Source organism: Kogia breviceps, chromosome 11 (assembly GCF_026419965.1).
Source record: "Kogia breviceps isolate mKogBre1 chromosome 11, mKogBre1 haplotype 1, whole genome shotgun sequence".
In the NCBI taxonomy this organism is placed as follows: Eukaryota; Metazoa; Chordata; class Mammalia; order Artiodactyla; family Physeteridae; genus Kogia; species Kogia breviceps.
Window position 1 is genome coordinate 34,323,141 of NC_081320.1, and position 22,022 is coordinate 34,345,162.

Here is a 22,022-nt window from a genome sequence, read left to right on the forward strand (position 1 = left end):
TGACCACGAAGAAAAACAGACACTAATTACAGATATCAAGAATAAGAATACGGATCTCACTATAGACTCTATAGAACCTTATTTTACATTATTGTTTCTTGTATTTCCTTATTCTTATTTTTGATGATTTCATCAGGTTGCTGTTCATTCCATGTTTGCCTCAAGAACGCAAAAATTAAAATTTAGGAAGTAAAATTGACAGGATGGGAAAACAACTTGAAACAGGGAGAAGGGAGTGAGGGAGAGAAAATTAGCTGGGTGAAACCTTTACCTGAGACACCAAATTCAAAATAGTGTTTTCTTGTTGATGTGTTATTTGGGGGGAATATGAGTCTGAGCAAGATGGTGAATTCAGTTGGGGCATACTAAACTTCAGTTTACCTCTTGTACATCTGTATAGAGGTGTCTAGTAGGAAGATGGATATGTTGGTTTGGATTTGAAGGGCAGTCTGGAGTGGAGATTCAACTTTGGGAGTCATCAGCTTATAGGTAGGGGTAAAACTGTGAGGCACGTTTGATGATGTGTCGATTGAGAAAGAAAGGATGGAGCCCCCTGACTGTATAAAAATTGGCCCCAATTCCATTTGATATTGAAACAATCCTCTATGGCTAATACGAGTTTTTGTTTTTAATGTTTTAAGGGAATTTTTAGAAGATCTATTTTTATTTCCATTTTTTTCTCAAATTTACCTAAGTAATTTTTTGTTTAAATTCCTTTATGCAACAAAGGTTCTCACCTTTAGGTATATTTTTCTGAATTTCACAAATCTTTTCAACTGAAGTAATTCTGAAATGGAATTATGTTTCTGAGAGCCTATCTCCAATAAGAGGAAACAGCATGGGCGTGGAGTATGTTTGGACGCCAGCTGAGTAAGAAATCTCAGCTAGGAAGGGAAGGCTGTGGGTGGATTCACTAGGGATGATGTCTGTGAAAAAATCAGCCTTGCTGTTACTTCAAGTTAAGAATAAGGTTATGCAGCAAAGGTCAAGATCAGATTCCTTAAAGAACTTTCAGTCCACGGACTGGTCCAGGCTGGATACTGGGTGGCACCGCCTGGCAGGAAGATTCACATGTGCTCGACTATTTCTAATCTCAGTGATTTCTCACTGTGCTGTAAAACTGAGGCCAAGAAAACCAAGGAATCATCTGAGAAGTGCTAAGTCATACAAACGTATATACGAAATAATTTAAGAAAACATTTCAGTGTATAAACACTTGTCAAGTAGAGTTATTAGTTATACTTTTGTTCTTAACTATTCCTTAATAGGGATTTGACAGTGCAAGTGTAGCCCTAGTAATAGCTAGGTCTGCCATATTCCTGTTTTTGTTCTGGGCAATTGAGCTGTTTTGGTTTCTGCCCACTGTTGATTATTTCATTTGTGGGTTGCAGGAGAGCTTGCATCTTCCTAGTACATTTATTCTCTACCATTATTCTGTTCTGTTCTAATCATTCATACATTTAGTCATTGAATGTTTTTGAAAACTTGCTGTATACAAGGCACTGTGTTAAGCATAGAAAATGCACAACTGTGAATAAGACTTGGTCCCTGCTGTTGACAAGATCACAGTCTGGTGGGAATAAAAAGATATTTTATAAATATCTTCTAAAATATATGAACCAGAAAAGAAGGAGCCCAGAGGGGGCAGAAGATAACTCTAGGAGTATTGGGGAAAGCTTTACCGAGGGAATTACATTTGCTCCAGGACTCAGTGGGTAAGTCAGAGTTTGCCTGCAGTGGGGAAGGGCATTCCAAATAAAGTGAACAATGTATGCTAAACCTCGGGGTGATGACAGATCATGGAATGTCCTGGAACCTGTTAGAGGTTCATTATGGCTGGAGCATAGGATGAGCGAGCAACATGAAGCGACAGGAAATGAAGTGACCCCGTTCAGTTCATGAAGAAACATATAGTATTTAGTGGTCAGAACAGTCCATATTGCTAAGATCTGTAAAGAGCGAAGGGGCAGGGAAAAAAATAGTATATGGACCACTGATCCAGACAATCTATTAGCAACTTCAAATCATTAAGAAAAAATTAAAATTAAAGCAGAACAAGTACTCTTTCTCATTCCCTGAATAATTATCTCACCTGTGAGGATACACCTGACCAACTCTGATTCTCCAAGTGGTATTTACATGCAGGTGTTTATGAATATCAAGTGGTATTTACATGCAGGTATAATATTGGGAAGCCATAAGGAACTCACACAGTGTAGTCCTGATGCTTAACTGCATGATCAAAATCCAATATAATGCAGCTTGAGCTTTGTAACCTCCACTGACTTTTTCATACCGTGATAGTGAGATAATAACCATTGTCGGGCAGCAGTAACTAAAGGTCCACTCACTTCCAGTGTGAAAACCTGAAATGAAAAGTCCACGCCTGCATTTTGTTAAGAAGGATCGGGACAGAAAATGAGGGCTTAACATCTGGCAAATTAAGGTTTGCTCGTTTGTCTTTTTTAAAACGTGGTAGATTAAGCATTGAGTCCATCCAGAAAAGTCTGTTCTCATGCAGAGTGAGATAGGATGATTGGATCTCCAAGCACTGTCCAGCTCTACCATTTCACTGAGTTTCAGCCAAGACGAAGGACTTTTCCACCCTCCTCTAGTCTATATAGTTGTCCGCTTATAGGCAGGAAGCTTGACAAGATCATCTGGGATCCTTGCCAGCCCGAAGTCAATCATTTTGCTGTCTCATTCTCTGTGAGTTGCTGTGGTTCTAGAACAGTTTCAGTGTGTTACACAAGCGCATCCTCTTTCTAACTGTTCTACAGAGTCATTGTGGATGGAATGGGGGAAATACAGATACAGAAACCTACAAAGAAATAACAAGGAATATACGGCTGTTCTGTCGCTAATCATCTCAGTTCGGATGTGGAAAGTTCTGTGCTGTATGCAAGTAATGCCCATTGTTGAAACCTGGAGTGCCTGGGTTTTGTTTTGTTTTGAACATTAAACTCTGGAGCAGCAGTTTTCACACTTCATGCAGCAGAATCACCGGGGGGTGGGGTTAAAACACAAATCTCTAGACCCCATTTCCAGAGGTTCCAACACAGCAGGCTTGGGATGGAGTCTGAGAATGTGCATAGTTGACATGTCCCCAGGTTATGCCAGTGCTGCTGACCTGAGGACCACACTTGGAAAACAGCTGCTCTAGAGTTTGCTTTCTAAGAATTGGGAATTAATGAGACAGGGTTTAATCGGCAGTGTTGATAGTATGGAGTTTTCATTTTTAAAGCGCCACCAGCCGGCGAACGAGAGTAATTATCCTTTAAAGGTTGATGTATACCTCGCAATGGCATACCCCCCAATCCTTAGAAACACTTTCAGGAAATTGTCATTGTAAGTTAGTGTAAATTGTCCCAGGATGTAGACAAAGTCACTTTAATATTAAAGTGTGCTTTTTTTATGAAGGAACGTTTTTAGGTGGCAAAGTTGTAAGCAATGCTTCCTTGTGTCAGGCTCATGTTCTGGGATTAAAACTAAAATAAGAAAGTTATCCTCCAACTCTGTGCTGTGTGGTTTCTGGTATCTAAGGCTCAAATAAACTAAGGTGAGGAGAAAGAAAATATCAGGGATTGCAACCCAGCATATAGATAACTAAGCATTGATGTAGCCAGTACATCACATCTCTAAATAGAGGAGGTTGGGCCAGTTGATTTTAAAAGCTCCTTGAATGTGCAAGGCTTGATGCTAAGTCCCTCTCCTGGCTGCATTCCCAAGGTAGGGCCTTCAGGCCTTGATTTTCTGTGCCTTGATCCTCCTGGACTGTTCTCTCCTGTGAGCATCAGCTCTTTTCCAGAAAACCTCAGTTCCAAGGTTCTGGAATTGCTGGGAAGAATGGAAGTCTCTCTTGCAGCTCACAGATTTCCCTGTAAGTCCACCCCAGAACAGCTCAGATTCATGGGAGAGCTGGTGCAAGATCCTCAGGGGCCAGAGGACATAGGACAATGACAGCCCTTTCCCAGCCCAAGAGTTCCTATCTTTTCAATTCTCAGGATAGCATTTCAGTGCCCCAAGCACTCCAGGAGCAAATGGAACATTTTATCACCCAAACATGGTCATTCCCAAGTTTTCTTCTACAGAATACATGGTTACCAAACACCAAAATGTTGTTATTCTTTCATATCCTATGCATTGGTGATAAAACAGATTAAAGAAATACGATGTGACCTCTCCCTCCAAGAGCTTACCTGCTAATGGGGTGGAGGAGGGAAACCAACCATGGCAATAGTTCTGCAGTAGAGGAATGTGGCCTTCCCTGACCCCCATATGCTCCTGAGAGACACCTGGGCAACCAGCACCTTTCCCTACCTCAACAGCCAGCACCCTGTAATGGTGGTAATGGTGTCTTCCACCAGTCTATGAGTTGCTTGAAGGCAAGAATGGTTGTTTTCCAACTTCATATTCCCATTGTCCAGCCCAGGCACAAAGTATGTTTCCTGAGTGAGTTCATAAATGAATCTGGTAAAAGTACATGGTTCTTAAAATCCAGGAAAATAAAAGTCTGTGAATGAATTCCTGATTCTTTATGACCTTGTTTTTATTATTCATCTTTTCCATGCAAGTGTTATGCAGGTTTGTTTCAAATTTTGCTTCCAGGAAAAGAGTCAGGTGGTCCCAAGCCCTCGTGTGTTTTGGTCCTGCTTTAACTCATCCAAGGCTGCACTGCAGAGATGTTAGTCCTGCCGTGCCATGTCTTGTTTGCATGAACTTCTGAATTCCTTCTTTTTCAAAGTATCAAAGAGGACTTTATCCTCAATTTCGGTTATAAAACAAAACTATCCTCACAGTCTATATATGGTTGTTGCAAAGCCTCTTTGTAGATACCTCTTTGAATGCATCCATCTGTCCATCCATCCCCTGAGCACCCCCAGGCTGTGGATGTGCAAGTCCCCATGGGGCACCACGAGGGATACGGAGAGAGCCAGGACTCCGCCCCTGTTCTCAAAGAACTCAGCAAGGCTTACTAAATGCAGCACGGTTTACTCAGAGCAAAAGCCTGAACCTAACATAGTTTCCTGCTCCCTTTGAATTAAGAGGCACCTGTCATCTTGGCTATTGGAAGAAATATCACCAGACCGGAGCACAGCCATCTCTCCGTCGTGATTGGAGGCATCGTGGAAGCACCCCAGCGACCAAACGTGACCATCCAATGTCCTGTAAAAGGTGAGTGGTCATTTCCAGTGGGAGAGCACAAGGCCAGCCCAGTGTGGCCGGGAGTTGCCAGCTGGCATTTTGGTAGCTCAGACAGCCCTACAAGCTTAAAATCTGATTTTCCAGCACCCAACAGAGTATCTGTCTTTCAAGGGTGAGCTGACACCAGCTCATGAGACCAGTGTGTAAAACAGAATGCAGTTTAATCATTCTCATTGAAGACTCTGAGGACATGTACAGGACCTGCCCTGTACACTGGCATGCTCATATTGGCAAGACCAGGACACCCTGTCCCGGTGAGCAGATCTGCGCAAAAGGCCAGCTTCTAGCAGGTGATTGCTTGGTGAGTGTGGAGTCGGAGCAAGGAGGTTTGTTGGAAATCATTAGCTGTGTCCTCCAGCTGGACAAAGGCTGTGCTAGGCAAGGCCAGGTTGGAGAGTGGGAATGTCAGGGTCCCGTGGCCTAGACTGTCTGTCCTGGACTGTCCTTGGGCGAGCATCACCAGTCTGTGCCTCAGCGGCTCTTTCTGCTTTGTTTAACAATAGCAGCTAAACCTTCTTTCTAACTGACTCATTCTTTCTTTAATAGAAATACCATTTTCAGTCTGACGTTGTCTTAATCTAGGGCCATTCTGTCTCTTTAAGCCATGGATTCTTAAGTCTTACCCCGGGCCCATGCATGCCCCAACTGAGATTAATATTATACGCTGTACACACGTACATTTTATGGGGGCCAGGGGGCCTGTGTGAATAGCTTTGATCAGTTTCTCAGAGAGACTTATAAACTCCTCAAAATTAAGATCTACTATGTTAGGGTGACCTTGCATGTGCCTGTCATTTACTGTACGTTGATTTAATTCTCTGGGGAACTGTATTTGCCTGGTTTCCTAGTTCTAATGGGGTACCTGGAGCTGCAGCCACCTAAGATGAGTCTTGCCGAGGCCAGAGAGCCCAGGGTAACCGGAGGAGCCCTTACGGCTGGTCTCGGTACCAGAGTAAAGGTGCACGTAATGACAGGATCCTAGGACACGGCCATTCAGCTCTAAGGCTCTCCCTCCCTGTCATTGTCAGTTAGTTACTTGCCATGTTTCCTGAGCTGCACCTTGGCTTCACAAGCAGTGGAAAGTTGCTAACGCCCAAGATATTATTTTTCACCCCTTGGAAGTCCCTGCAGTGTTTGGCCTACGCAGACTTTTGAAAAATCTCTCCAGCCTTCCAACTGACTCCACCCACAAATATGTGAGTTTTCTGGCAAAACACACCTACCATCACAGAGCGGGTGGCGTTCTCTGGCTGCAGCAAGGAGAGAAGCAGAACGGAACTCTCTAGTTGCCAAGCCACAAATGTCTAGAGTTTCTACATCTCTGCACCTTCAGAGGATTCTGCAAAATAGACCTGACTTCTATTAAAAGAAACCTCAGCTTTTAACATTATTTCTAAATTTCTTACTTCCCCACAATAGTTTACAATTAGGCTTTTGGGGGGACGAGCCATTGAAAGGACTGTGGTGTATTATTTGCTGTCGTAAGTCAGGGACTGCATTCAGTGGAAAGTGTTTTCATGAGTGAAGCCTCCAGCTAAGACCATTAAGCTTGTCTTGGTTTATTCTCCGGCCAGGCCCAGTCAGCGTGTGTGCCCCTCCTTGACTCTTGCAGTCCCTTGGACCCTGTGCTGTGCCCCCTCAGGCCCGCGATGCAGCTCGGTGTTGGCAGTCTTCCTCTGCCTCTTCCCTCCTCCCCCCACCCCCCCTTTCAGCTCGTACTAGGAATGGACCCATTTGGTCTTGCTTTTACCTGGCAGTCATCCCCTATGGCCTACACCCCAGGAACTCATCAGGAGTTCCTTCCTTTTCAAAATAAACACCTCATTTGAGTTATGTGCCATTTTAAATAAGCCTGCAGTGAACTTACTGTGTTTTCTTATGGGCAGATGTCATAGCTAACTTTGCTTTTTATGGAGATTCATCTTTTTAAGTGAAGATGAAGTAATGATGAAGTTGATAAAGGGTTGGAAGGGTTGATGTTGATAAAGGGTTTTACAGACAGATCCGTCACTAGCTAGTATATGACCATAGGTGAGTTCTGTGTCCGTCCTACTCTCATCTCTAAAATAGGAAATACCCTATATTAGTGGAAGAAGGGACTTGAGTTATCATCTAACTCAGCCCCATTTGATAGAGGAAGGCATTATAACATTTACAGACTTGAATACTGCTTTCCAAAATTACACTTTCATATTGCAAATTGAGATTAGATTATTACTGTCAGTCAGCGGCATGTATCAATTTTTCTTTTATTTTTCAGTTGCCCTTAAAATGTTTTCTACTAATCAGAGTGAGCTTATCTATTCATACCTTTTAGACAGATTCATAGTTCTTTCTTATAGCCAAACATGTTTTATTTAATGTGTGTGGTGTAGATATCAATAGTGATTGTCCCTAGTCACTCTTATATGATATTTCCAATCATGATATTAAGTAATAGAACCTGAGAGTCTGCATTTCTAAGGGTTCAAAATTCTAAGTTATTTGCGAGAGTTATTTGTCTTATTCTTTGCTTTTGGTTTTTGCATTACGCGGGCCTCTCACTGTTGTAGCCTCTCCCATTGCGGAGCACAGGCTCCGGATGCGCAGGCTCAGCGGCCATGGCTCACGGGCCTAGCCGCTCTGTGGCATGTGGGAGCTTCCCGGACCCGGGCACGATCCCACGTCCCCTGCATCGGCAGGTGGACTCTCAACCACTGTGCCACCAGGGAAGCCCTGTCTTATTGTTTTTTTAAAAATAAGTTTCTTCTAAAAACGAGAGGGATGGGGAGTTTAAACTGCACCCTCTCTGCCACCTTCTGGTAAGACAGGGAAGCTCGTCTGAATAAAATGACCAGTAAATATCAAGAGCTGCGTATTTTATTTTTTCGAGCATTAATGCTTAGCAAGAACATTATTTTTCCTATAATTTCGTGTTAGGTGTGTAATGGGTTGCTTGTTTTTCTTATTACTTAAGCTCATTAGAGGTGCAGCTGATCTGAGTCTCTGCTCTAAAGTGTTCTTGTGTGTTGGGCTCCTCTTTCGTCTCCAAGAAACTCTCTTGGCCCACAGGTTGGAATGAGGTTAAGCCAGGAAGATGCTTTGGAAAACAGTTTGGCAATTTCCCTCAAAGTTAAACATTTGACCCAACAATTCCACTCCTAGTTATATACCCAAGACAAATGAAAACATATGTTCACACAAAAACTTGTACCAGAATGCTCATAGCTACTTTATTTTTAACAGCCAAAAAGTGGAAACAACTTAAATATATATCAGCTAATGAATAGATAAAGAAAATGTAGTATATCCATACAATGGGATTTTATTTGGTCATAAAAAGGAATGAAATATTGATACATGCTAAAACATGGATGAATCTTTAAAAATGATGGTGAGTGAAAGAAGCCAGACACAAAAGATCACACAGCGTATGATTACATATCCATGAAATGTCTAGAGCAGGCACATCCATAGAGACCGATTAAAGGCTGCCAGTGGCGAAGAGGAGAGGAAAATGCAGGAGAATGGAGAGTAATGACCAATAGGCAAGCGTTTCTTTTTGCGGTGATGAAAATGTTCTGGAATTAGATACTACTGATGGTTGCACGACTTTATGAATACACTAAAAAAAAATAAAACACCGAATTGTATACTTTGAGAGGGTGAATTTTATAGTATTTAAATTATATCTGATTAAAATCATAATCATAATACAATATATTAGCATGTAAAGTTAAAACTTACAGTACAATCATATATTTTATTTATGAGTGTATGACTATATGGCAAAAATATACAAACATTCATGGGAAGGACATATACCAATGTCAGGATTGTTGGTACTCCTGGGAGAGAAAAGAAGAAAGCAAAGTTTAGGGACAGAACTTTAGCTGTAGGCGTAATGCTCTATTGCTTAAACAAGAACTAAAGCAAATAAGGCAAATTGCTTTCTAGAAAGGCTAAACTTACTAGTGATATAGATTTAAGCCCTACACCTCTGTCATTTCTGAGTTCCTCATTGATAGGAGAGGATGGGGAAATAAGTAGGTAGAAGGTACAAAGCTGAGTGCACACAGTGTGTGTACAAGCAGATGGTGGGAAGCAAGGGTCTAAGCAGGTAGCAGCAGGGTGCTTGGTGCTCTATGCGATGAATAGAGAGAAGGTAAGCCATTCATACCTAAGAGATGCTGGTCAGTTTCAGAAGAAACATATTACATAAATTTAACAGTATCTTCTTAATCTGGAGAATTTTTTAGGCTTAAGATGCTGTGAAATATGCCTAGAGTTTTGTTGATGTCTAACTGAATTATTAGCTTTCTTTACTGGCTTTAATGATTTCCCTTACAGGGGAGGACTTTGAGAAAATTTTTGTGGTGCAGCAAGATTATATGCTTAAATTCCTGAACACAGCCTCATGTGTCTGACAATTATTTTCCCCCGACAACTACTGGTTGACATTATGCAATGTGGAACTCAGTTGCCGTGATTTAACATCTTTAAGTCACAAATCCCTTTGACCACCCCCCATGCCCTGCAGAAAACTCTCTCTCCAGAAAAATACATTTACCCACAACATTTTCCATATAACTTTCAGAATACTTAAAGAGAAACCCTGAGGATAATCTGCTTCCTCTTGTTTTATGAACCGAATATTTTAGTGCTTTTGACCATATTCTAAATTAAAGCTAAGTTATCTTGCTTCATCTCTAGTTTTTGAAATGTATCCCCTCTTCTGTATTATGTTTATCTCTTATTTACACCATATACAATCCTTGAAATAGCTAATATGTTTTAAAGTATTTTTAAAACCTCTTCTGCAACGCAAAAAGCCTACCCCCCTCCCTTGTTTTTCCTACTTCTGCCTATGATACACAAATTTTCCCACCATCTCCTCTCTGATCTGTATATTCAATCAATCAGTTAATCACAGAAGGTTGGAAATTCCATCCATCTTTCCATCCATTTAGCAAGCATTCACTAAGCATCTACTAAGCCCAATCTAGTTCCTTAGTGTACAGAGATGAATAAGATCTTGTTTTTGCAGATATATAGGCACGGAAACCATGATATAGCAAATGCAAAAGTATAAGTGTTTATGAAGACACACGGAGGAGAGAAGAGTTAAGTCTCCCAGAGGATCGGAGAAGGTTGACAGAAGAGATGACACTATAACCAGGCCACTTGGAACAAAAAGGAAGGCCATTTTTGTTGAAACAGTGTATATGCAAAAGCACAGAAACATGAGAGCTCCTGGCTTATTTGCAAAACCATAAGCAGATCCACATGACTTAAAGCAGAGGGTGTGAGGGAGAGTGGGAAGATGTGGGTATGGAAGTATACATTGGGACCAGATTGTGAAGGGCTTTTACTGCCACGCTAAAACCCTTGGACTTCCTTTTATTGGAGGCGGGGAGGCAAAAAAAATTTTTTTCCTAATATACCTTATTTATTTATTTATTTATATTTATTTTTTAACATCTTTATTGGAGTATAACTGTTTTACAATAGTGTGTTAGTTTCTCCTTTACAACAAAGTGAATCAGTTATACATATACATATGTTCTCATATCTCTTCCCTCTTGTGTCACCCTCCCTCCCTCCCTCCCTATCCCACCCCTCTAGGTGGTCACAAAGCACAGAGGTGACCTCCCTGTGCTATGCAGCAGCTTCCCACTAGCTATTTAATTTACATTTGATAGTGTATATATGTCCCTGCCATTCTCTCACTTCGTCACATCTTACCCTTCCCCCTTCCCATATCCTCAAGTCCATGCTCTAGTAGGTCTGTGTTTTATTCCCGTCCTATCACTAATCTCTTCATGACATTTTTTTTCTTAGATTCCAAATATATGTGTTAGCATATGGTATTTGTTTTTCTCCTTCTGACTTACTTCACTCTGTATGACAGACTCCAGGTCTATCCACCTCATTACAAATAACTCAGTTTCATTTCTTTTTTTTTTTTTTTTTTTTTTTTGCGATACGCGGGCCTCCCACTGTTGTGGCCTCTCCCGTTGCAGAGCACAGGCTCCGGACGCGCAGGCTCAGCGGCCATGGCTCACGGGCCCAGCCGCTCCGCGGCATGTGGGATCCTCCCAGACCGGGGCACGAACCCGTGTCCCCTGCATCGGCAGGCAGATTCTCAACCACTGCGCCACCAGGGAAGCCCCTCATTTCTTTTTATGGCTGAGTAATATTCCATTGTATATATGTGCCACATCTTCTTTATCCATTCATCTGTTGATGGACATTTAGGTTGCTTCCATGTCCTGGCTATTGTCAATAGAGCTGCAGTGAACATTTTGGTACATGACTCTTTTTGAATTATGGTTTGGCTCTGCTGCGTGGCACGTGGGATCTTAGTTCCCTGATCAGGGATCAAATCCACACCCCCTGCATTGGAAGCACAGAGTCTTAACCACTGGACCGCCAAGGAAGTCCCAAGAAATATTTTAAGTAGCGTAATGGTATGACCCAATCTGTGTTTTGTTTTCTTTTTTTACAAGTAATAAATTTTATTAGAAGTTGAGTATCTGTTAATTAACAGGCAGCTATATAACTTACTGTAAAGCCACTACAATTCAAACATTGTAGCATTACTACATGAATGAACATATATACAAATTAAGCAGAAAGGAATATCCACAAATAGTTCTAAGTATGTCTGGGAAGTTTGATCGTGATAAACTGAAGTTATAATCTTTAAAATTGATGCCTAGAAAACTGCACACCCATTTAAAACTAAAGTCTGTACCTCACATTACATACCAGAATAAACTACACCAGTTACACATGTAAGGAGCTTGAAAGTTGCCACTTTATCCTAACAAGATGCGTCTTTTACACCTATTATCTCCCACTCCATGGCTTGTCTTTTCATTATCTTGATAGTGATTTTCACAGAGCAGAAATTTTCTATTTTAATGAAGTTTAGCTTATCAATTCTTTCTTTCATGGATTGTGCCTTTGATGTTATATCTTAAAAATCATTGCCATACCCATGGTCATCTAGGTTTTCTACTATGTTATCTTCTAGGAGTTTTATAGTTTTGTGTTTTACATTTAGGTCTATGGTTCATTTTTTTAAAGTTTTTGAACAATATGGTCATTTTATTTTATTTTTTGACTTGAATTATATATATATATATTTATACATCAGGTTCTTATTAGTCATCAATTTTATACACATCAGTGTATACATGTCAATCCCAATCTCCCAATTCATCACACCACCACCACCATCCCCTGCCACTTTCCCCCCTTGGTGTCCATACGTTTGTTATCTACATCTGTGTATCCATTTCTGCCCTGCAAACCAGTTCATCTGTACCAGTTTTCTAGGTTCCACATATATGCGTTAATATATATTTGTTTTTCTCTTTCTGACTTACTTCACTCTGTACGACAGTCTCTAGATCCATCCACGTCTCAACAAATGACCCAGTTTTGTTCCGTTTTATGGCTGAGTAATAGTCCATTGTATACATGTACCAGATCTTCTTTATCCATTCATCAGTCGATGGGCATTTAGGTTGCTTCCGTGACCTGGCTATTGTAACTAGTGCTGCAATGAACACTGGGTTGCATGTGTCTTTTTGAATTATAGTTTTCTCTGGGTATATGCCCAGTAGTGAGATTGCTGGGACATATGGTAATTCTATTTTTAGATTTTAAAGGAACCTTCATACTGTTCTCCATAGTGGCTGTATCAATTTACATTCCCACTAACAGTGCAAGAGGGTTCCCTTTTCTCCACACCCTCTCCAGCATTTGTTGTTTGTAGATTTTCTTTTTTTTTTTTTTTTGTGGTACGCCACCAGGGAAGCCCTGTAGATTTTCTGATGATGCCCATTCTGACTGGTGTGAGGTGATACCTCATTGTAGTTTTGATTTACATTTCTCTAATAATTAGTGACGTTGAGCAGCTTTTCATGTGCTTCTTGGCCATCTGTATGTCTTCTTTGGAGAAAGAAGACCTATTTAGGTCTTCTGCCCATTTTTTGGATTGGGTTGTTTGTTTTTTTAATATTGAGCTGCATGAGCTGTTTATATATTTTGGAGATTAATCGTTTGTCTGTTGATTTGTTTGCAAATATTTTCTCCCATTCTGAGGGTTGTCTTTCTGTCTTGTTTATGGATTCCTTTGCTCTGCAAAAGCTTTGAAGTTTCATTAGGTCCCATTTGTTTATTTTTGTTTTATTTCCATTACTCTAGGAGGTGGATCAAAGAAGATGTTGCTGTGATTTATGTCAAAAAGTGTTCTTCCTATGTTTTCCTCTAAGAGTTTTAGAGTGTCTGGTCTTACATTTAGGTCTCTAATCCATTTTGAGTTTATTTTTGTGTATGGTGTTAGGGAGTGTTCTAATTTCATTCTTTTACGTGTAGCTCTCCAGTTTTCCCAGCACCACTTTTTGAAGAGACTGTCTTTTCTCCATTGTATATCCTTGCCTCCTTTGTCATAGATTAGTTGACCATAGGTGCGTGGGTTTATCTCTGGGCTTTCCATCTTGTTCCATTGATCTATGTTTCTGTTTTTGTGCCAGTACCATATTGTCTTGATTACTGTAGCTTTATGGTATAGTCTGAAGTCAGGGAGTCTGATTCCTCCAGCTCCGTTTTTTTTTTTTTTTTTTTTCCCCTCAAGACTGCGTTGGCTATTTGGGGTCTTTGGTGTCTCCATACAAATTTTAAGATTTTTTTGTTCTAGTTCCGTAAAAAATGCCATTGGTAATTTGATAGGGATTGCACTGAATGTGTAGATTGCTTTGGGTAGTAGTGTCATTTTCACAATATTCATTCTTCCAATCCAAGAAGAGGGTATATCTCTCCATCTGTTGGTATCATCTTTAATTTCTTTCATCAGTGTCTTATAGTGTTCTGCATACAGGTCTTTTGTTTCCCTAGGTAGGTTTATGCCTAGGTATGTTATTCTTTTTGTTCCAATGGTAAATGGGAGTGTTTCCTTCATTTCTCTTTCACATTTTTCATCATTAGTATAGAGGAATGCAAGAGGTTTCTGTGCATTAATTTTGTATCCTGCAACTTTACCACATTCATTGATTAGTTCTAGTAGTTTTCTGGTGGCATCTTTAGTATTCTCTATGTATAGTATCATGTCATCTGCAAACAGTGACAGTTTTACTTCTTCTTTTCCAATTTGTATTCCTTTTATTTCTTTTTCTTCTCTGATTGACGTGGCTAGGACTTCCAAAACTATGTTGAGTAATAGTGGTGAGAGTGGACATCCGTGTCTTCTTCCTGATCTTAGAGGAAATGCTTTCAGTTTTTCACCATTGAGAATGATGTTTGCTGTGGGTTTGTCATATATGGCCTTTATTATGTTGAGATAGGTTCCCTCTGTGCCCACTTTTTGGAGAGTTTTTATTATAAATGGGTGTTGAAATTTGTCAAAACTTTTTCTGCATCTATTGAGATGATCATATGGTTTTTATTCTTCAATCTGTTAATATGGTGTATCACATTGATTGATTTGCATATATTGAAGAATCCTTGCATCTCTGGGATAAATCCCACTTGCTCATAATGTATGATCCTTTTAATGTGTTGTTGGATTCTGTTTGCTAGTATTTGGTTGAGGAATTTTGCATCTATATTCATCAGTGGTATTGGTGTGTAATTTTCTTCTTTTGTAGTATCTTTGTTTGGTTTTGGTATCAGGGTGATGGTGGCCTCATAGAATGAGTTTGGGAGTGTTCCTTCCTCTGCAATGTTTTGCAAGAGTTTGAGAAGGATGGGTGTTAGCTCTTCTCTAAATGTTTGATAGAATTCACCTGTGAAGCCATCTGGTCCTGGACTTTTGTTTGTTGGAAGATTTTTAATCACAGTTTCAATTTCATTGCTTGCGATTGGTCTGTTCATATTTTCTATTTCTTTCTGGTTCAGTCTTCGAAGGTTATACCTTTCTAAGAATTTGTCCATTTCTTCCAGGTTGTCCATTTTATTGGCATAGAGTTGCTCATAGTAGTCTCTTAGGATGCTTTGTATTTCTGTGGTGTCTGTTGTAACTTCTCCTTTTTCATTTCTAATTTTATTGATTTGAGTCCTCTCCTTTTTTCTTGATGAGTCTGGCTACTGGTTTATCAGTTTTGTTTATCTTCTCGAAGAACCCGCTTTATTGATCTTTGCTATTGTTTTCCTTGTTTCTATTTCATTTATTTGTGCTCTGATCTTTATGATTTCTTTCCTTCTGCTAACTTTGGGTTTTGTTTGCTCTTTCTCTAGTTCCTTTAGGTGTAAGGTTAGATTGTTTATTTGAGATTTTTCTTGTTTCTTGAGGTAGGCTTGTATAGCTATAAACTTCCCACTTAGAACTGCTTTTGCTGTATCCCATAGGTTTTGGATCGTCATGTTTTCATTGTCATTTGTCTCTAGGTATTTTTTGATTTCCTCTTTGATTTTGTCAGTGATCTTTTGGTTATTTCGTAACGTATTGATTCACCTCCATGTGTTTGTGTTTTTTACGTTTTTTTCCCTGTAATTCATTTCTAATCTCGTAGTGTGGTCAGAAAAGATGCTTGATGATTTCAATTTTCTTAAATTTACTGAGGCTTGATTTGTGACCCAGGATGTGATCTATCCTGGAGAATGTTCCGTGCACACTTGAGAAGAAAGTGTAATCTGCTGTTTTTGGATGGAATGTCCTATAAATAGCAATTAAATTAAATAACAATTAAAGCTTTTGTTTCCTTATTTATTTTCATTTTGGATGATCTGTCCATTGGTGTAAGTGAGATGTTAAAGTCCCCCACTATTATTGTGTTACTGTCAATTTCCTCTTTTAGAGCTGTTAGCAGTTGCCTTACGTATTGAGGTGCTCCTATGTTGGGTGCATATACATTTATAATTGTCATATCTTCTTCTTGGATTGATCCCCTGATCATTATGTAGTGTCCTTCCTTGTCTCTTGTAACATTCTTTATTTTTGAGTCTATTTTATCTGATATGAGTATTGCTACTCGAGCTTTCTTTTGATTTCCATTTGCATGGAATATCTTTTTTCCATCCCCTCACTTTCAGTCTGAATGTGTCCCTAAGTCTGAAGTGGGTCTCTTGTGGACAGCATATATATGGGTCTTGTTTTTGTATCCGTTCAGCAAGCCTGTGTCTTTTGGTTGGAGCACTTACCACGTTTAGGGTAGTTATCGATATGTTTGTTCCTATTACCATTTTCTTAATTGTTTGGGGTTTGTTTTTGTAGGTCCTTTTCTTCTGTTGTGTTTTCCACTTAGAGAAGTTCCTTTAGCATTTGTTGTAGAGCTGGTTTGGTGGTGCTGAATTCTCTTAGCTTTTGCTTGCCTGTAAAGCTTTTGATTTCTCCATCGAATCTGAATGAGATCCTTGCCAGATAGAGTAATCTTGGTTTTAGGTTCTTCCCTTTCATCACTTTAAGTATATCATGCCACTCCCTTCTGGCTTGTAGAGTTTCTGCTGAGAAATCATCTGTTAACCTTAGGGGAGCTCCATTGTATGTTATTTGTCATTTTTTCCTTGCTGCTTTTAATAATTTTTCTTTGTCTTTAATTTTTGCCAGTTTGATTACTATGTGTCTCAGTGTGTTTCTCCTTGGGTTTAACCTGTATGGGACTCTCTGCGCTTCCTGGACTTGCGTGGCTATTTCCTTTCCCATGTTAGGGAAGTTTTCGACTATAATCTCTTCAAATGTTTTCTCGGGTCCTTTCTCTCTCTCTTCTCCTTCTGGGACCCCTATAATATGAATGTTGGTGTGTTTAATGTTGTCCCAGAGGTCTCTTAGGCTGTCTTCATTTCTTTTCATTCTTTTTTCTTTATTCTGTTCCACAGCAGTAAATTCCACCATTCTGTCTTCCAGGTCACTTATCCGTTCTTCTGCCTCAGTTATTCTGTTATTGATTCTTCTAGTGTAGTTTTCATTTCAGTTATTGTATTGTTCATCTCTGTTTGTTCTTTAATTCTTTTAGGTTTTTGTTAAATATTTCTTGCATCTTCGCGATCTCTGCCTCCATTCTTTTTCCGAGGTCCTGGATCATCATCACTATCATTATTCTGATTTCTTTTTCTGGAAGGTTGCCTATCTCCACTTCATTTAATTGTTTTTCTGGAGTTTTATCTTGTTCCTTCATCTGGTACATAGCCCTCTGCCTTTTCATCTTGTCTGTCTTTCTGTGAATGTGGTTTTTTTTCCACAGGCTGCAGGATTGTAGTTCTTCTTGCTTCTTCTGTCTTCCCTCTGGTGTATGAGGTTATCTCCCAATCTGTGTTTAAAAAGAACATTCTGTCTACAGTATGGATGCAGAGTTGGGGGGAAAAGAAACTGCAGAAAGCCATAAATTAACCTCAGTGAAATCGCATCGCTGGTCATCGATTGGATCGTGGAGCCAGTCACTCAAGATATTAAATTAGGATTCCATGCCTCTGGAGAGCTTATCCAAGAAAGTGCAGACATATCAAGCAGTTAGCAATGGATGTGTCATTAATTGAGGATCTGGGACACAGTCATCACCAGGCTAGGGCTGGGACGTTGGCACAGAGGTAAGCCAAACATGGAGAGAAACTACATTGCAAAGAGCTAAGGATTATACGCGGACAGGCAGCATCTCAGTAAGAAACATATTGAAAAACCATCAACACTCATCACCCCAGATAACAATAACTTGAGTACCTAATATGTGTCAGCTTGAATAGGCTATGAGGTGGATATTATCATTATCTTTGTGTTGCTAAAGAGTAAACATGCTCAGGGATGTGCAATTCCTTTTTTTTTAAGATTATTTTTGTTTTTTGACGTGGACCATTTTAAAAGTCTTTATTGAACTTGTTAACCATATTGCTTCTGTTTTATGTTTCGGTTTTTTGGCCGCGAGCCATGTGAGATCTTAGCTCCCTGCCCAGGGATTGAACCCGCCCCCCCGCATTGGAAGGAGAAGCCTTAGCCACTGGACTGCCAGCAACGCCCCTACGTGCAGTTACTTACCCGTGTGTATATATGTAATGAGTGTGGGAGCTAAGATTTAATCCCAAGTCTGTGTGACTCCAAAGGAACTGGAGGGAGGAGGCGGCTCTGGGCTTGAGACAGCAGAATGGGCACCCAGGTGGTCTGATCAGAGAGGAGACTGTCAAAGCAGAGGTCTGAGGCAGGACTTTGGAAGTGCTGCAGCCTAGGGACAGGGTGTCAGAGGATCAGGTATGAGCAGCAGCCAGGGCCCACCGGAGAACTGACCCATGGTGGGAGGTCTAGAATCCAGGCTGAGTCCGCGGAGAGGCTGGCCTCTCGCCAGCCTGCAGGATGCCAGCCAGTGTTAGGCCAGAGGTCTACCTGAGTGTCCCCCGTCTGCCCCCAGGAGGATTGAGACCCTACCTTGATGCATGCCTCGCCCATCACTGCAGTAGTAGGAAAGGAACATGGAGAGTCATGCACCGTGCGGTAATGACTCCCCGCTGCCTCACCTAACCCTTGATATACTTGCCCCAGACCTCTTTGTACTCATACTTGGATTATGTAAAGCAATTGTCTGTTCTTTGAAGATCCGCTGAAGATTCTGAATGCTCCTTGGAACATGATTTTCTACTCCTTTGATCCATCTCAATCTCCCATTTGGAGGAAACGTGAATCTCTACACAGTCAAGAAGTAGAAGGAAATGCTGGCATAAGGTAGCTACATGTGCAGAATGAAAACCAGAAAGGGCTGTTCAAGCACCTATCAAATCTCATACTTACTGCAAAAAGCCATGTGCTTAGGCTTCTGTGTCTGCAGAGACTGAGTCCCACCATCTCTTGAAGCATTCAGACCACAGCTCTCGTGGGCCAGTCCTGTCATCAGCAACACTTCTTTCCTCCCCAAATATCTATTCCCCACTTGTGTCGTCAGTCCCACCAATATGTTTCTCTGCCCTGAAAACTTCACAGACACCCAGCCCTGTGTTAACCTTCACCCCTTCACATTGTAAAAACAGCTGACCCACAAGGCCTTTTATCATGTAATTTCACGTTGTGCCCATTTATTCTCTGTCCTCCAAACAACCATGCACCTTTCTTCTATGCGCCATCAACAGACCAGTGGAGAAACTGAGTTTCAAACTGTAGGTTCCATGGAACCTTGTCAGGGACCCCAAACTTACCTTTCAACCCTACCTACCCTCTCCCACAGCATACAGTACAACTAAGAGACCTCCACATTTCTGCAGTTTTGTGAATTGGACTTCCTTATATATACATTTTTTAAAAAGGTTAAGAATCGGTTCTGCTACTGTTTGAAAGCCACTGGTTGGAACACTAGAATAGGGCTTATGACTCCCAAACTAATATATAAGCTCTCTGCCATGATAGCTTTTACCCGCATGGTTTTTTTTCATTACCACAGTTCTGATATGAAGACGAATTAAGCCCACCTAAATTGTAATGACTGGGTCCTGGGGGAGCCTGTTGATCCCGTGGGCAGGGTTCCTCCTGGGCTCCTCCTCTTTGCTTTCCGACTTCAGGTCTTCTCTTGGTGATCTTCTGAAGCTCAGGTTTCTAATGTGACAAGTTGCTTCACTCCCCGGGGTCTCCGCGTGGTGCCTGGGGCGGGCCCTGTGTCCTCTTGGCTCCTCAGATGCTGTCGGAGCGGAAGCCAGAGTGGTCGGTGCTGAGCTCCCCAGATCTGTCTGAGATCTGCTAGGGAGCAGCTGGGGAGCTTTTCTTTAAAGGCAGTAAGAGGCAACGCCTCAAACCAATCGTATCTGCTTGTTAGAAAGGACCTACTTGCTCTCTGCCCCCCAGGGGTCTCAACTTCAGCTCTTTTATGCTCTGAGATCCCCTGGACATGGGTGGAGAGCTCAGGATAGCTGTGGAGGCTGAAGGAATCCTTCTCGTGTTAAACACACAGAACCATCAGAAGCCCTCGGATGTCTTATTTGTCCACGTTCACTCCTTTGCCCTAATCGCGCCTTCCTAGAGAGAGAGCAGGGTGCACAGGACCCACAGAAGGTGGGGACTTGAGGAGAGGAAATTTAGTTGGAATTCAACCTCCAGAAATTTTAAAAAGCTTCTCGGTACAGCCTGAAAAAGGCATTCAGGAACTATTGATGTTAGAAAAAGAGTCACTGTGAGGAGAACACCCTACATTAGGGTGCAATAACAGAGGACCAGAATAGAATTTCAGCATCTTTAGTAACATCCCAAATTAGGAGCCCCTCTGTTTCTTCTTATTTTTCATTCATTTATTCCTGCCAGTTATGTATTTGATAATTGAATACCCATGTGTTCATTTTCATGACTGACAGACAATCTGCTCAAGCCATTTTATTACCATGGGTAGTGTCAGTTCAGGCCTGGACATCACCTCCAACCCCAGCCCACCCTGCCCTGAGAGAGTCTGATTTAATTTGTCCTCGGTGTGGCCTGGGAATCAAGGTTTTTTAAAGCTCCCAAGAAGATTCCAATGTGTAGCCAAGGTTAAGGTAAAGAGCCAGTGCTTTATCCAGTAAGTGGGACCAAAGTGTTTCCTGGGACTTATCTCAAATGCTATCTCAAAATGAGAGACTCTCCCTCAGGGAACAGTGGGTAACAAGGAGTGAACCAGAAACTGGGTTAAATGGCAGGGCCGGGGCCATGCTCTGGGCTCATTCTGAAGGTGGAATAGGCATGTCAGCATGTTCAAAGGTCCACAAAGGAGGAATCAGCTTCAGTGTCAGAGGGGGTCATGGAAGAGTGGGCTTAAGATGGCTCTTTAAGAATTAGTAGAAATTTTCCACATGATAAAGGAGAATAGCAACTAAGTCCCTAGTGGAGAGAAGGCACGTAGAATATCTTAGCGTCACCCACAGTGAGGTGAGAACGGTGAGGTTCCCAGGGCCGGAGGGTGAGCTGTTGTGAGCAGTGGTACCCGTACAGTGAAGGGCTTTTGTGCTTTTCTCCTCCAAGAAGTGAAAAGGCTATGGAGCTAGGAAAACTGAATCTTACTCCCCATCACTCCTCAGGAGAGAGGAACTGCTCAACAGGGTAAGTGGGGCAGCTAAGAGACACAAGAGAAGTGTCAATGCCTTGAGGGAGGAGGAAAGGTAGCCTTGGGGAGTCAACCAGGCCTTGAGAGATCACCCCGGGAGCTCCACTGACAGCAGCCCACACGTAGTTCCCAGGGTTTGCTGGTGGCCGCAGCAAGATCAACTTGTAGGTCATGGTGTATAACTTCCAAACAAGCCATACATTGAATGTAGCTTTTAAGGAATGTATCAAAGCTATTTGTCCATCCACGTCCGAACGTTACATTGATAGATTACCAAAATTGGTGTTTATCAGAAAGGGCCTCCGAATGTCCCAAGATTATCCCCATTTCAGCTGCTGTTGAGGAATTCCCTGTGCTGGGGTCAGTGGTTGTCACCACTTGTAAACTCCAGCATGCATCCCTGTGCTTGATTTGCACCAGCTTTGACTTTGAGTCTTGTTCTTCAGGGAACCACTGGAGGTTTTCGGTTTTCAGATAATATATAGAATAACTCCCAGGGGTCCTTTCTAGCCTATAAACGGGACCCCACAGGACACTATCCAGCAGTGAACTGTGTAGTGCTTGTGAGATACGACTGTTGGAGTTACAGAGATCTGCTCAGTCCCAAGCAAAGCGGGAGTCCAGGGTTGCTGAGAGGTCAGGGATGACCACACCAGGAAGAGGACTTGCTAGCACCCTTCCTCTATGGCAAAATAGACACCTTTTAAAAACCTTTGAGGAAAGACTCTTGATTATGGAATTGGGGATCGATGCTATGACCCAGATTGTTTCTAAGGTCCTCAGATCAAACTACTTGGGGACCTGATTATGCCAATCTGTTAACATAATTCTACTAAAGAGGACGTACTTCCATAG

At 41.4% G+C, this 22,022-nt stretch overlaps 1 long non-coding RNA gene across 3 annotated transcripts in view; it reads left to right on the plus strand.

Annotated features, from left to right (window-relative positions):
- Positions 1-22,022, plus strand: part of LOC131765947 (uncharacterized) — a 111,944-nt gene that overhangs the window by 70,107 nt on the left and 19,815 nt on the right. For 2 of the 3 annotated variants that reach the window (XR_010835446.1, XR_010835448.1), the window contains exon 7: positions 5,047-5,175. This is a non-coding gene — a long non-coding RNA (uncharacterized lncRNA). Of the gene's footprint in view, positions 1-2,780; positions 2,848-5,046; positions 5,176-22,022 lie in introns of those variants that run through there. The other variant, XR_010835450.1, reaches the window with a different exon arrangement.